The sequence below is a fragment of the Macaca nemestrina genome, chromosome 14 (genome assembly GCF_043159975.1).
Source record: "Macaca nemestrina isolate mMacNem1 chromosome 14, mMacNem.hap1, whole genome shotgun sequence".
NCBI lineage: Eukaryota > Metazoa > Chordata > Mammalia > Primates > Cercopithecidae > Macaca > Macaca nemestrina.
In genome coordinates, this window is record NC_092138.1 from 30,227,276 (window position 1) to 30,243,164 (window position 15,889).

General features: G+C 43.3%; 1 protein-coding gene across 15 annotated transcripts in view; it reads left to right on the forward strand.

Annotated features, from left to right (window-relative positions):
* Positions 1-15,889, forward strand: part of LOC105491800 (KN motif and ankyrin repeat domains 1) — a 240,821-nt gene that overhangs the window by 182,430 nt on the left and 42,502 nt on the right. For 2 of the 15 annotated variants that reach the window (XM_024796050.2, XM_024796056.2), the window contains exon 1: positions 6,618-6,725. The exons of 12 other annotated variants lie outside the window; for them this stretch is intronic. The gene's annotated coding sequence lies outside the window, so the exon portion shown is untranslated. Of the gene's footprint in view, positions 1-6,617; positions 6,726-15,889 lie in introns of those variants that run through there. One more of the 15 variants, XM_024796053.2, reaches the window with a different exon arrangement.

The following is a 15,889-nucleotide window of genomic DNA, read 5'->3' on the forward strand; positions in this document are numbered from 1 at the left end:
GTATACATAAGGATGGCTGGCAAGATTAAGGATCATTGAGCTTTGTATTCTTCTGTTACTTTTCTGTCTCCCCAAACACTCTCACTTTCACAAACTTTAATCTCTAACTATTATTTCCTTCTCTTAACTCTGAACTTTTGTTTTGGGCCTTATTTTGGCTGAAATCATGGTCTGTTTCTGTTTCTTCCGTTCTTGTGTGTATAAAAATCACAGTAGGCCTTTCCAGAGGTCCGTGACAACAGGTACTCAGAGACCAGCTGTATCCAAAGAGTTGTGTAAGAAATAGGGGCATCGGCCAGGCGCGGTGGCTCAAGCCTGTAATCCCAGCACCTTGGGAGGCCGAGACGGGCGGATCACAAGGTCAGGAGATCGAGACCATCCTGGCTAACACGGCGAAACCCCGTCTCTACTAAAAACACAAAAAATTAGCTGGGCGAGGTGGCGGCGCCTGTGGTCCCAGCTACTCAGGAGGCTGAGGCAGGAGAATGGCGTGAACCCGGGAGGCGGAGCTTGCAGTGAGCTGAGATCTGGCCACTGCACTCCAGCCTGGGCGACAGAGCGAGACTCCGTCTCGAAAAAAAAAAGAAATAGGGGCATCTGCTCCCTCCCAGTGCTGTTTCCCAGTCCTACCCTGTCCTGTTTCCCAGTTAGTGGCTTTGTTCTCTTAACATGAACATCTTTCCCATATCTATTAATATAAGCCCTTCTTATCCTTCAAGTCCTGCAACCTCTCTTACCTCTCCCAACAAGCATTCTCAGATACTCCCAGTGGGAGTTCCTCTCTTCCTCTTCTTTATTCCTATTCTGTTATTATTCTATTATTATTTCTATTAAATAGTTGCCATCAGTTGCTTTTAATTAAGAGTTACGGTTGTGTGCCTCACTAATCTTATAAACTTGAGTGTTTTAAGAGGCAAGAATCATGTCATCTTCTTTGTATGCCCAACAATGCCTTGCTTAGTGGTCCTTGTAGAGTCAGCAGACTCAGTGTTCAACCAGCAAATATTTGCAGAGCACCTACTTTGTGCTGGCATGATGCTGGGCATAGATACAGGTCAAAAATCAGGCCCAGCACCTGCATAAGAATTTGTGGGCCTGAGCCCTGCCAGTTGCCAATCTGATGTGCTATACACTTTGCAATTTTCTTGCTACTTTTTCCCCTAAGTTCCCAGTTGGTCGCTCTGTGAATCCATGTGTGACGCTTCACCTGGGTATGTTTCCTGGGTGAACAGATGGCTTTCACCATGTCACACACACACTCTTGCGTTCTGCCTCCTCTTGTGAAAGTTGTAGTTATCTGCTTTCTCTCCATCACTTGCTCTAAGGCAGGCTTAAGCTGGTATTGCCGCTGGTGAGGTGGCTCAGGCCTGTAATCCCAGCACTTTGGGAGGCCAAGGCAGGCAGATCACTTGAAGTCAGGAGTTTATCATTCTGGCCAACAGGGTGAAATCCCATCTCTACTAAAAATACAAAAATTAGCTGGGTGTGGTGGCAGGCGCCTGTAATCCCAGCTACTTGGGAAGCTGAGGCAGGAGAATAGCTTGAACCCGAGAGGCGGAGGTTGCAGTGAGCTGAGATCTGCACTCCAGCCTGGGCGACGGAGCAAGACTCTGTCTCAAAAAAAAACAAACAAAAAAAAAAGAGAGAGAAACATGGCATTGTCTGTTAAATGCCTTGGGTTCCAGAGAGAGGTGACCAGGTACATTGTGGCTGTCCAAGGGAGAGATTATTGTCAGGGGCCATTGGGAACATTCTTTCTAGCTGCCATGGCCTTTCTTTGCCTGTTGCGGCTTGTTAACAACACAGCCAGAGAGAGAGGAGGTAGGACTCCAGTTGGTTCCTTTTGTCTCAGGCTTATTCTCTGGTGCAGCTTGGTGGGCTGGTTGCAACTGGAGGTAAGAACCTGAGCTGGTAGCCCCTGGGACTATGGCTGGCTGGCCTGCTTTCCTTCTTTCCCACTGTTTTTTTGGGAATGTCTCTACAGACCTCACCTCTTTTAGGTGTGAGGAGATAAATAGTCCTTATTATCCCTTATTTACATCCTTTATAGAGTCTTTGTAGTAATCTAAGTTAAAGTCTTAATTCTCTTATATAGTTCTGTGTCCCCCAATTCATTTGATTTTGGTTTTCTTAATGCTGATTTCAAATCTTGGATGAAAATATATTATGAGACCGTCTCTTACTTAGATGTGATAAAGGTAATAACCATGGGGCAATCCAAACTGTAAAGAAAGTCTAAGGTGTAGAAAGTCCATGCGACACTAGTTTTAAGCCTTCACATATATTTGGGGAAATGCATTTGTTGAATAAAGGATAAGAAGACACAAGACTTTTTATTTTTCTTGTCTTTTAAGATAGGACCATCAGATAGCATCCTCTTCCTAGTCACTCTCCTGTCAAGAATCAGACCCCTCTGCCAGGGAACACCCTCCTCATGTGGAAGACAGGGTGGCCTCTCCTTGGAAAATCTGCCCTCACATTAAATCTTCTGAGCAGATCCTGCTAATCCAGGCATGTAAAGGAGGAGTCCTTTTCCAAGACCCAACGTGATGCACACCTCACAGGAGGAGGAATGGAAAAGCAGGCGCCTTTGCTGGACTTCCCTTTTAATCCCCTAAATCCTGTCACACCCTAAGACTATGAAAAAGGTGGGTGGAGAAGAGCCTTGGTGCTGTGGAAAGGGCCATACCCACTTTCTCCCTCATTATAGCTCAGACAGTGTAGGTCTCACACCCATCCCAAGCATCTAAGGGAAGGGGTGGGTTAAAGTAGCACAATACAATATTTGAACTCTTTAGGGGTTTGGGGAAGTCCAGTATAACAGAAATAACCCAGGCCCTTGGCGTGGGATAGCAGCGCATCCTCCTTTCAGTCTGTCTCTAAGGCAAATACTCATAGGTAGAGTTTTTACAAGGTAAGCTTACCTGAGACAGAAAGGGTGGGAGGAATGTGAGATTGTTTTGACTGTTGTCCTTGGGTTTTGTTGTTGTTGTTGTTGTTTACATGAGCTACAAGAGGCTGTGCATGGTGGCTCATGCCTGTAATCCCAGCACTTTGGGAGGCCAAGGTGGGTAGATCACCTGAGGTCAGGGGTTTGAGACCAGGCTGCCAACATGGTGAAACCCCATCTCTTCTAAAGATACAAAAAAAAAAAAAAAAAAATTAGCTGTGTGTGGTGGTGGGCACCTGTAATCCCAGCTGTTTGAGAGACTGAGGCAGGAGAATTGGTTGAACCCGGGAGGCAGAGGTTGCAGTGAGCCAAGATCCCGCCATTGCACTCTAGCCTGGGTGACAGAGCGCGACTGTCTCCAAAAAAAAAAAAAACAAAAAAAAGAACTATAAGAGAGAATGTCCCTAGTTTGTGGCTTTTCAGTACCAAAGTAGTATGAATTCAACAGTAGAGTAGGCAGTAGCAGTAGAATAGTAGGATGCTTACGCATGACATACACTTCACCTGTGAAAGACCGAAATAATCATACCTTGCTGTAGGCTTGTGAGGATTAAATGAGTTCGTGTGTGTAAAAGGCACCTGGAGCAGTGGAGTCCAGAAGAATTGTGCACAGCGGGTGGTGGGGAAAGACAGGGACAGGGAACATTAGGGAAGAAAGGTAAATTCAGTGGATGTCAGGAAATAGGCATCTTGACCTGTCCACAGTATAATTCAGGCCACCACAAACTACTTAATTTAACTTTGTTCTTATCTCTAGACAAAGGGAGCAGGCCCTCTGGGGGGAAAAGTCTTGCAGCAGTAATCCTGTTAAACATAAGAACTGAAGGTTCAGGTCTCAAAGTTCTGAAGTCACTATCCCAGGGATAAAGACTGTACTGGTATACTCTCAGCCAGCTTGTATCACAGAAGGCTTTTGTCTCCATCAGGTTCCTTTGCTCACTGGGCGTCACCTTTTCTGGCTACTCTGCCTGTCAGAGGCCAAGCCTTGAGTACATCTTCATCTTCCCACATCTTATTTGGCTTCTTTCTTTGTACGTATATTGAGAGAGTGAAGGCAGATAGGTGTGTCTTTCTCTCTTCAGTGGGAATCTTTGTGACTGATGGTTTCCAGGCAGAAGGGGTTCATATTTTTAATTGTTTCCCTTCCCAGCCCTTGTCATCATCTGATAAAGGACTAGACATTTATTTGCATACAATGACTCTTTCTGCTGGACCTCACCTTCACAGAAGCACACAGGCAAACACCCACAGGGTCAGATACAAGCTACTTTAGCAAAATAATTGCTTTGACTGCTTTATATATATCTATACTCTTACCAGAACACAATATTTATGAATAAAAGTGTAGCAGAATTTTTTTTTTTTGCAGGATCAAGAAACACTACATTCAGTACTTTACTCGTTTAACATTTAAGAACAAGTCTTTTGATATTTCTTAAATTAGGTGTGTGTGTATTTTTTTTTTTTTTAATAGAGACAAGGTCTCACTATTTTGCTTAGGCTGGTCTCAAACTCCTGAGCTCAAGTGATCCTCCTGCCTTGGCCTCCGAAAGTGCTAGGATTGCAGGCATGAGCCACTGCACCCAGCCCATATTAATTCTTGGTTTGGAATATAGTAATGTAACTAAGGAGTAATACCAGAACACTCTGTCACCCAGGCTGGAGTGCAGTAGCAGGATCATAGCTCACTGCAGTCTCAGCCTCCCAGGCTCAAGTAATCCTGCCAGTCTCAGCTCCCAAGAAACTGAGACTACGCGGGCAAGTCGCCATACCTGGCTAATTTTTTTTTTTTTTTTTTTTTTTTTTTTTTTGGTAGAGACGGTCTCACTGTGTCATCCAGGCTGGTCTCAAACTCCTGGGCTCAAGTAATCCTTCCTCAGCTTCCCAAAGAATTGGGATTACATACATGAGCCACCACACCCCCACACCCCCAGAAAAGGGTTCTTTTAAATGCCTTCTTCACCTGTGTCCAAGTACATTGAGTAAATGTGGCACTAATTGAACAAGATTTACTGAATTTTATCACATGGCAGGCAAGCAAAGCCAGTTCTAAACAATAAAACAGATTAACAAAGATGAGGGATGACTCTAAATAGCTTGTTTTGTAAAATTCAAAACACGGGACAGCTGTGTAGAGAGAGGCACCGTTTTATGAGAATCTACTAGACCTGCCTAGTTTGGCTTATCTTGGTGCCTGCACATGCCCTGCCTTATTCCATTTACTTTCCTTCTGTCTGTTCTCTTACTGGTGACCACAGTTACTGATGGGAGACCTTAAAGGTGATTATCTTTGAGACACACATTTTCCTGTGTGAAGATACAAAGATTAAACTCTATAAGACCATGGCACTTATTTGGGCTTGGTTTATACCAAATAAACCAACAGATTAAAAAATAACTAACAACAAAGCTTCAAGTGCCAGATATTTTGAAATAGCAGATCCAAATAATTTCATATTACTTTCCACAAGACCTCCATTAGTAAGAGATTTGGGTTACGTTATTTCTTCCTTTTTTTTTTTTTGACTTAAAAATTAAACGTTATTGAGCTGTTTTACATACCATAGAATTCACCCATTTTAAGTGTATGGTTTGATAAGTTTTAGTAAATGTGGACAGTTGTATATCCATAATCCAGTTTTAGAACATACCTATAACTCTAAAAATTCTCTTGAGCTTTATTTTATCATTTACTTTTGACAAAAATGTTTTCTTCTGCTTTTGAAAAAAAAAAAATTCTGGGCCGTGTGTGTTGGTTCATGCCTGTAATCCCAGCACTTTGGGAAACCAAAGCCGGAGGACTTCTTGAGCTCAGGCATTTGAGCCCAACCTGGGCAACATAGTAAGACCCCATCGCTACAAAAAATACAGAAATTAGCTGGGCATGGTGTCATATGCCTGGAGGCTGAGGTGGGAGGATCACATGAGCCCAGGAGGTTGAGGCTGCAGTGAGCTGTGATTGCACTGCTGCACTCCAGCCTAAGTGACAGAGTGATACACTATCCCAAAAAAACTTTTTTTTTTTTTTGAGGTGATGAATTTAAATCATTAGGGGAACATACCATTCTTACTAACTTTTTGAAACAAAAACAAAGGTTGCTGAAGATGTTAGCAATGCAGTGTTTAAGTGTATGAAGGTACAGAGCAAGGGAAAGAGGCTTGGGCCTATGGTTTACAAATGGTAATTGTTTTTAGCTTCTAATTATATGTTGAAACCAAAAAGGAACCACTTGCCTCCACTCCAGCCTCGGTTCAGCATAAAACTAAATCATTTCCTTCACAAGCCAGCTGCTGTGCTATAGCTTAAATTATAACAGAGAGCCTTTCTCTGCAGTGGAGGGTTGGGAAAAGAGGGAGTAAGTCAGCACAAACAGTAAGGAAACATTTGGTGCCTTTCTGATTTCTTCCTAGAATTAACAGGCTTACAGCTGCATTTCTAGGTCAGCATTTCATATGTCTAAAGAGTATGAGGATAGTGTGAAAAATCAGAAGGGAGATGAGAGAGGTCTTTGTCTCTTTTTTAAGATCTTGCTAGCAGTTTTGTTAGTTGGTAATTTTTGCTGTCTCACTGACGCCGAGAGTCCTGGAATTAAACCCCGTGGCCAGCAGGCTGTTAGTTTGTCAGGAAATTCCAAATGGGTATAAATAAATTCTCTGCAACAGCTCCTGGGCTCTATGCCTGCTAATGTGTGGAGTCCCTTTAATGCTGAGGGAAGTTTGCCTGAGACCTGGCTTCCTGCTCGCTGAAAATCACAGTTATTTTGTTTCTGGGTGGGTAAGTAAGAATGCCCACAAAAGAAAGAGAGGAGGAGAGCATGATGTTTGAGTGGGGGTTGGTGAAATATAAACTCGAGCTCTGTGTGTTGTGAAAAAGATTTGCTTTTACTTCAAGCCAGAAAGAATAACCCAGTACTTGATTTTTGGTCCAGTGAAAATTTCAGCTTTACCTATGGCTTTAACATAAAGATGTCATTGTTGCAGGAGTGAATGGTTGTACATATATATATGCTAACATTTGAGTTTTTAAGTTTAAGGTTTAGTTCAATTCAAGAATTTCCTTTTTTGTTGCTAAGTCCATCTTTGGGTATTTGTTTTCAGCTCTGTTTTTCTAATAGGGAGTTGCTCAATATTCATTAAAGCTGGCTTCTTTTTCTCTTATAAACACTATAAAACAAAATAAGGACAGGGATTCATACAAATAATAGTTTTCCACTGCCCCTCACCTCCCCCTGGCCAAAAAACTGTAATGTTTTGTTAGAAAAGCCTGTTTTATCCCTCAGTGAGCCGGTGCTCCTTTCTGCTTTTCACAGAGTTACTCTCTGGACTGGCACATTTCCTTTTTACGCTTAGAACAGCATGTTACTTTTGAAGAAAGTTTGGAAAATAACAGTCCAAGCTCATTCTCTTCTGTGCATGCATGATCGATTTGGGCTGTATTTCAGCAATAACTTTTAAAATTAGACAGTGGACATTAGAGAGCAGCATAGTTGGGGTTGTACTGAGGTACCCATGGCATTTTGGCTCTTTTGAGACAGATTTGGGGTGAAGAGTTGCTGCCTCTTGTAGTCGGCACTGAACACTGGAGAAGAGGGCCACTGTATGAACCGCAAGGCCCCTGTTACCATCACATGCCTCCCTAGCACAATGTGCCCTTTATTAAGACAGGCTGTTCCACTACTGAGAATAGTAACCCTTTCCGCTGTCTTCCCCTCACTCTTACGTGCAGCCTGGCTTCTGGCCTCTAAAATCATGCCCAGAGTAGAACTGGCAATACCCAGGAGGGACACTGCACTGGGGATCGTTAGGTCATGCCAGTTAGGATGCAGCTGGAAAGGTGCCACTGAGTGGGATGTGCAGAGGGGAAGACTGCAGGCTCTGTCTGCCTGAGCTCATCTGGTCTAACACCTGCTGTGATTCATTTTTCTTCACTTGGTTACATAGCATGCCATGTTAAGAAATTTTGTATCAAGTATAGTCAACAGCTACTCATAGCCTGGAAGGAACTTTGGAAATCAGAGTCCCACTGACCCCCTCGTTTTAAGGGTATGAATCACATCACTGCATTGTATGATTCCAGGGCTCTCCTGCCCATTGCTCATCCATGAACTAGGAAGTGATCATAGTTCCTGTTCTTGTTTTATGAAAAGAAAAGTATACCTTCCCCCAGCCTAGGCAGGCCATTCAGGATGACTACCATGGAGGTGCTCTAGGTGGTTTAAAGCACTGTCTCTGCATGGTGTGTTAGAGAGCACTGTGCCCTGAGGACTTCAGGAGAGCTGCAGAATGAGTGTGCAGAATAATCAGCACTCACCTTTGTCCTCATGTTGTGAGATGGAGATATTTTAACCTGGCCATAATATACTCTAAAAGTTAGGGGGTGTTTGTCTGCTTTTGCTTTTATTTCCTTCCTGTGCTGGACTAGGACTCCCCCTTACCTAGTACATACCTCTCTGCCCAAGCAGTGCACGCACACACTAACACATCCCGTACAGGGCCCTGCTGGCATCTCCCTCATCCACTCTTAAGAAGAAGAAACCATAGCAGAACTTACTTGATCTTGAACAAGTATCACAAATACCTTAAACCCTGACTTCATGGGGGTGGGGGCAGGGTATAGAGGAGGAAGAGTTCTGGATCCTCTCTGGGGGGCCAGGGTTGTGTGCTTCTCCAGACAACAGAGGGTGATCCGGTACCAGTAGTAGCGACAATAGAACCCACACATTGTTCTAAGTGACAACACACTGATGCAGGTACTATTATTTTCTCAAACAATTGGAATATAATCTAATTTGCTGACAGCTGCAAAGCAGCAGAGCCAGGATTCAAACCCAGGCAGTCTGGTCCCAGAGTGCCTGCTTTAAATCACTACATGTCTTCCTCTCTTCCTCTGTTATACTTATTCATCAGTAGATGCCTAGATGCTTTTCACTTCAACAGATACTAAGAGGGCCATGTACCAAGCGCCAAGTACTGAGGAATACAAACATAAATACTGCTTGAGGGCCAGGTGTGGTGTCTCACGCCTGTAATCCCAGCACTTTGGGAAGCGGAGGCGGGCGGATCACGAGGTCAGGAGATAGAGACCATCCTGGCTAACACGATGAAACCCCATCTCTACTAAAAATACAAAAAATTAGCCAGGCGTGGTGGCGGGCGCCTGTAGTCCCAGCTACTCAGGAGACTGAGGCAGGAGAATGGTGTGAACCCGTGAGGCGGAGCTTGCAGTGAGCCGAGATCGCGCCACTGCACTCCAGCCTGGGCGACAGAGCAAGACTCCGTCTCAAAAACAAAGTTTGACTTCTGCCTCCCCTAGACACTTAAGAGTCTGGTAGAAACACAGGCATGTGCCTGCTAACAGTTCGGCGTATATAGGCAAAGTGACTTAGGAAAAAAGAGGGAAGAAGGGGACCAGTTCTTCCCAGGACAGAGCAGTTGAGGGTAAGTAGGGCTTTACAAAAATGAGACATCTGGGTTGGGCCCTTTAAAAAGGATGATGCAGCTGATTTTGACAGATGGGAGAGTATGGGGAAGGGTAGAGGTATAGAATGAGCTGGGTAGAGGGGATAGAATGAACAAAGATAGATAAGCTTGAAAGTTTCCCAGTATGTTGAGGTTTGGGCTGGGAGGACCCTGGGAGGTGCTGGATTGGGGTTAAATTGTTGACATTTTATGCCACAGAAAAGAGCTTTTAGGCTTTATTCTTTAAAATGGAGCTCCTGGCACATCAATTTGCAAGGATAGTAATTGAGAAGTTGTAGACGTTTCCAGGAATACCTGAAACAAATGTAAAATTTCTCAAATAATATGTAATACAGGAAAGCAAAGCCATCTGCCCCTGAAAACAGGCTGCATATTTGCATTATGAGCAATAGCAGAGTCTGGTCTGTGCTCCCTGGTGACAGGCTGACTGCACTCATGCACCCTAAGGACATTGATGCGCAAACGAAGAAAGACATAAATAATACTTATTTTTAAATAATTTTAATCATACAGAAAATTTGTTAAAAGAGCTCTCATGGCTCCCTCACCCAGATTCAGATTTCCCAGTGGTTAACATTTTACCATATTTGTTCCGTGTGTGTGTGTGTGTGTGTGTGTGTGTGTGTGTGTGTGTGTAGAAATGCAGTTGTCATGTCTTTTTAGTCTCCTTCCATCTGAAAAGTTCTCATTTTTACCTTTTTTTCATGGCCTTGATGGTTTTAAAAAGAGAGGCCTGACGTTCTATAGAATGTGTTTCAAGCAGGGTCCAGGCCATGCCTTCTTGGCAGGACAGTGCAAAAGTGACGCTCTGCTCTTCCCCGTGCAAATACATGATGTCAACTTTGATCACCTGGTCGAGGTGGTTATTTGTCAGCTTTCTTATCATAGAGTCACCTTTTTTTTTTTTAATGATTGATGTTATTTTCTGGTGAGATATTCTGAGACCACACCAGTGTCCTAGTCTTTGGTAGGAAATCTCTATCCACTAACCTTAGCTAGTAATTCCTACCTGAATCAGCCACTGTTCTAATAATTGGTCCATGGTGATTTTCTGTTTACATAATTCCTTGTATATATTAGTTGGTATTCCAACATATTTATTATAGCATAGTGGACTCACAAGTAGATACCTAGTTTATTCAATGGATTGTAACTTGTTACTATCATTAATTATACTAATGCTCAAATTATCCTAGATTTGGCTAGTGGGGGTTCAAAAGAGTTTGAATCAAATAGACCCTTGACACTGGCATTAAATAGCCAATCTGATGTCTTACGACGATTGAGAATAATAACTGGTAGGCAGAGGGTGTTATCTGAGTTCTAGATATGTATTTATCTCTGACAGTATGGGTCACCTGCAACAAGATCTGTGGTAGGCAGTAACACTTGGGACACTAGAGGCAAGCCAACCTGAAATTCAGCTTGTCGGAGACCATCTGGTGGGTAGAAGTTTTGCATTTTCAGAGTATATTGCTTAAGTTCCCCAGGCCCTATCATCTGCCTTTAGCTTTCCCTATTGGCCAATTCAGGCCCTGGTCAGGTGTGGGTGGAGAGGTACACAAAGCTGGAAACAGCGTGCTGCCCGCCTTTCTCTCCTGCCTCCAGAGACACTTGCTGGCTGCCAGGGTCTGCATTGTCTTAGTCTCACGGGCATTTTCAGTCCTTGCTCTTCCCATCCTAGAGTTTCAAACACAGAGCAAGTCTGTGTTCTGCATCTCAACATGCTAAATCAGAACCTGGATTCCCAAAAATGTTGTCTCCTCTTTCTTCCTGCCCTCACTCATGCCATATCCGTCCTTCCCAGGTTAGATTTCTCATACTTTAATAACCTTCAGAAAAGGAATCCCATCACTTTTCTCTGCGGTGAGTCATCCACTGGTTTAAAGAATTTTTTTTTTTTAGTAGCAGAATGAGGTAACAGCCCTAGAAGACAAGCCTGGAGACCTGATCCTGGTCTCCAGGTCAGCCCAGAGTAGCTGGAATTTGTTGGGCCTTCTCAGTTTCCTCCTAAGTATTAGGGGCAGACAGAGTTAAGGCTACAGGCTGGCTAGCCCAAATGCAGACAGTGTCAAAGTTCTAGTGGCTGAATACCACCAGAACTTCTCTTACTATTACCACTTATTTTCTAATTGGGTAGATAAAATTCACATGGTGAAAAGGAATTTGTTATACCTAGACAAAAATTCATGGGGACTTGAATAATCCATGGAAACCCTAATGGAGGATACTGAGGAGAATTTTAATCTCCAGCATCTAGCCAGAGCAATCTTATTAAAATGCAAATCTGATCATTTCACTCCCTTGTTTAAAACCATTCAATAGCTTACCAATGCATCTGTGATGCAAAAACTTGATCCCCAGGGTGCTGTTGGGTTAGGGCTCTGTCTGTCCCCTTTCTGCCTCACTGCAGCCTTTGCAAAGTCCCCTTCCCAGTTCTTAAAAGTGGAAGGTTTTGCATATGCTCTTTCCTCTGCCTAGAATTTCTCCCATCCCTCCACACATCCCCAGCACACTGCCCGGTGGATTCCTTAGCTACCACTCCCTTGAAGAACCCTCCCTACCTGTAGCCTAGGCGGGGTCCCCGCTCTGTTCCAGCATAACGCCTGTATTTTACTTTCACAACACTTAGTACGGTTGTTATTTATGTGATCACTTGTCTGTCTCCTCCTATGCTTCATAAGTTCTACCCAGACAGGCTCTGTGTGTGTTTTGCTTAGCACCTAGCAGTGTTTGGCCTATTGCAGGCACTTAATAAATATTTGCTGAATGAAAGAATACGTCCATCTTTCAGTGTAACAACTGCATCTTCCTTAGATCAGCATTCTCTTTACAGAGTGTGGGAACAGGTAAACATGGAAGATGGAGCTGGTATGGAGAGGGGTAGTGATGAGAGACAGTGGAAGATATAGGAGTAGTGTGCAAGTTAATGTCTGTTAAAAAAAAAAGTCAAGATAAGAGTATCCATGAGAGGAAATCCAAAGATTGCGGGGGAGAAGCCAAAAGGAGTTAGAAAGAGGAGTACAGGAAGCAACACCACATTCTAACTTAATCATATAAACAAACCAAGCCTGTAAAATTGCAGTTATGCTACATATGTGTCAACTGACCTGATATTTCTTATGAACTTCTGGCAAATACTTTTGCTTTCTTTAATGTTACAATTGTATTTGCATGAAGTGTTTAGGTAGCTATTTAAAACAGCTATACTAGCCTGGGCAACATAGTCGGACCCCATCTCTATAAAAAATTTAAAAATTAGCCAAGTTTGATGACACACATCTGTAGTCCTAGCTACTAGAGAGGCTGAGGCAGGAGGATCACTTGAGCTGGGGAGTTCAAGGCTGCAGTGAGCTGTGACTGTGCCACTACACTCCACCCTGGGTGACAGAGCGAGACCCTGTCTCTAAAAGAATGAATGAATACATACTTACCTACCTACCTACCTACCTACCTACCTATAACCTGAAGAGGTATTGGTGAAATTACAATAGGCAGTATAAACTCTGTGAGGAGAAGGATTTCAGGCTTCTTAGAAAAAGCCTAGCACTTGGCAGGTGCCCATCATTTGAATGACTGAATGAGTGGGTTTTATCTGGGAGGGAAAAGAGCAGGCTTAAAAAGAACTCTTTGGTAAATGCAAGAGCAAAAGAAAATCTCATTTGCTATACATTCTTTTAAGCCAGAAGGAGGAACACTCATATTGCTACCCTTTTTATTGCGTGTTCTCTAACAAATGGTGTTCCTCACACAAATTTGATATAGGAAGCGAAGCTGCTGGGTCTCAAAGAGCTTAATGCGAACAGTGTCATCAGGAGATGCCGCCTGCTAAACCCGTTCAGAAGGACGCTGTTGTACTTCCCTGTCTTCTTAGAACACTTTCCACTCTTGGAAAAGTTGATGTGCTAACTTAATTACTTTCATACTCTGAGTAATTAGCTTCATGAGAACTTGCCTGTCTTCCTGAGTTCATCCTACTTTGCTTTCCTGCTGACGTGGAATCTTTTTGACTGCTTTGAACAGCAGGATGCTTACACTCTGGGGCTTTTAAATGTGGAAATCTGTGATAATTATGTACTTCTCTAGGACTGACTCAGCTCTTCAGGCAAAATCTTCATGCTTCATCTGAGAGGGGACAATAACATTAATGGGAATTAGCAAAGCTCTTCAGTTTCAACAGTCAGGTGTGGTATCTGGTGAAGAAAAACACATAAATAGTGTGTGAAAGTTGTGGCACAAGAGTGTAATTATTTTTCACAGCACCATCAGTCAGTAATTGGGCCTAGAGTGTGCAGCAGTGAAATCAGAACAAAGAAGTCAGTGTGTCCTAATTAATAGATAAAGTAATAATATCAAAGTCTCTTCCGTTATAAAGTCCACAGGACACATTCTTTCACCCCAGTGCTTTTTGCTCATGTTAAAGAATGGCTCATTGTGGTAGAGTATGTAGAAAAGTATTGAATGCTTTTTTTACTCAAAAGTGGCGTTTTTGTCACTCTGTCACCTGAGCATAGTGTTATTGGCCCCAGTAGGAAATGAAAAACTTGAAGACTACAGACTTTTTTTTTTTTCCCGAGACGGAGTTTCGCTCTTGCCCAGGCTGGAGTGCAATAGCACGATCTTGGCTCACCGCAACCTTTGCCTCCCAGGTTCAAGCGATTTTCCTGCCTCAGCCTCCCAAGTACCTAGGATTACAGGCATGCACCACCATGCCCGGCTAATTTTGTATTTTTGGTAGAGATGGAGTTTTTCCATGTTGGTCAGCCTGCTCTTGAACTCTCCACCTCAGGTGATCCACCTGCCTCCGCCTCGCAAAGTGCTGGGATTACAGGCGTGAGCCACCGCACCCAGCAGAAGACTACAGATTATACAGCCAAACTTTGAGTTGCTATCTGTGAATTTTTATTCTTCTTACTGTCTCCAGCACAGGCTGTCTCAGCCTCAGCGCTACTGACATTATGGGCTAGATAATTCTTTGTTGGGGGAGGGAGGGCCTGTCTTGTGCATGGCAGAATGTGTGCACAGCTCTGGCCTCTACACACTAGATTCCAGTAGCACCCCAAGCAGTGACAAGGATAAATATCTTCAGGCATTGCCAAATGTCTCTTCATGGGGCAAAATCACCTCCACGCCTCGTTTGGTTGGTTTAAAAGAAAAATTACCTCCAGTTGAGAATCACTGCAAGCAGGTTAGTACTCCCAGACTAGTTTCCTGTGATCTAATCTTCTTCCTGGTAAGTACGTTAATTTTTATGTCTTTCCAAACCACGTATTATTTGGACAGCAAGTTTAGTTGCACTGAAAGTTAAAATCATATAGTACTTTATGAATCTAGATGAATGATTGTTGAAATACCCGTAACTCCATTTCACTTTGTTAATGCAGAAGAATTGCAAGCAAATGTCGCACTGTTCTCGAGGCCGTAAATTGGGCCCCTCTCACAGAGCACTAAGTTTTATAGGAGATAAATATATAAATAAGGAGCAGACTTGCCATCAGTTTGTTGATTCCACCTTTTCTCTGAACACATGGGAATTTGGTCTGAACTTGGAGAGTTTTCTCTAATTGATGCCGTCACATTGGTGTTTGGTTACCCCAAATTACAGACTGTGCAAACTTAGTTGGGAGAGAGAGGGAGGAAATGGACTCTGTGACCCTTGGTGTCTAGGAGTAAGTTTGCTCAGAGATGATGCCAACCTAAGACGACATGGAGCCCAGTGTTAGTTAGCAGTCCATCCACTTACCTTGAGACACTGGTATAATTTCTGGCAATGACAGCTGTCATGTAGCTGTTTGCTTCACTTCTGCCTTTAATTACTTTTCTATGCACCCCCTCCCCACTAGACTGTGAGCCTTGCGAGAGCGGAGGCTTTGTCCCTTTTGTTCAGTGTTCCCAGCTCCTAGAACAGTACATGCTAAATAGTAAGTGAAGATCCACGGAAAACTAGAGAGAGAAAGAGAGACAGAAAGTAGATACTAATTCATGTGCCTTTATTATCAATATCAATTATAAATGTAAGTTGAATGTGTGAATAAATGTTTTATTCGGTCTACACTGCCCCCTGGGTATTGTAACATTTTAACTGGTCCCATTGAATTTAGCCTCTTTCCCTACCTCAGTCTCACACACACACAATTGTCAAGACAATCTTTGTTGACGCCTTTTAGTCCCTAGTTTCAGTGGAAAAACTTGCCCTGCTCCAGGCTGTGAGATTGGTGGCCTCTACTCATCGTCTTCTCCTTGTCTAACCTTGGCATTCCTTCAGCAGCACCAACAGGCGCTGCCCTGGCCCTTCACCTTTTTACTCTGTCATTTATGTTGTCTTCAGAACTCATCTCTGGTTAACTTGGTTCTGTTCTGATCACTAGTTTACATACTTTCATACTGCATTGTGTTTTGGTTTTTCAGAGTGGGGTCGGGGTTGTTGTTTTTTGGATTTTTTTAGACAATCTTTCTCTG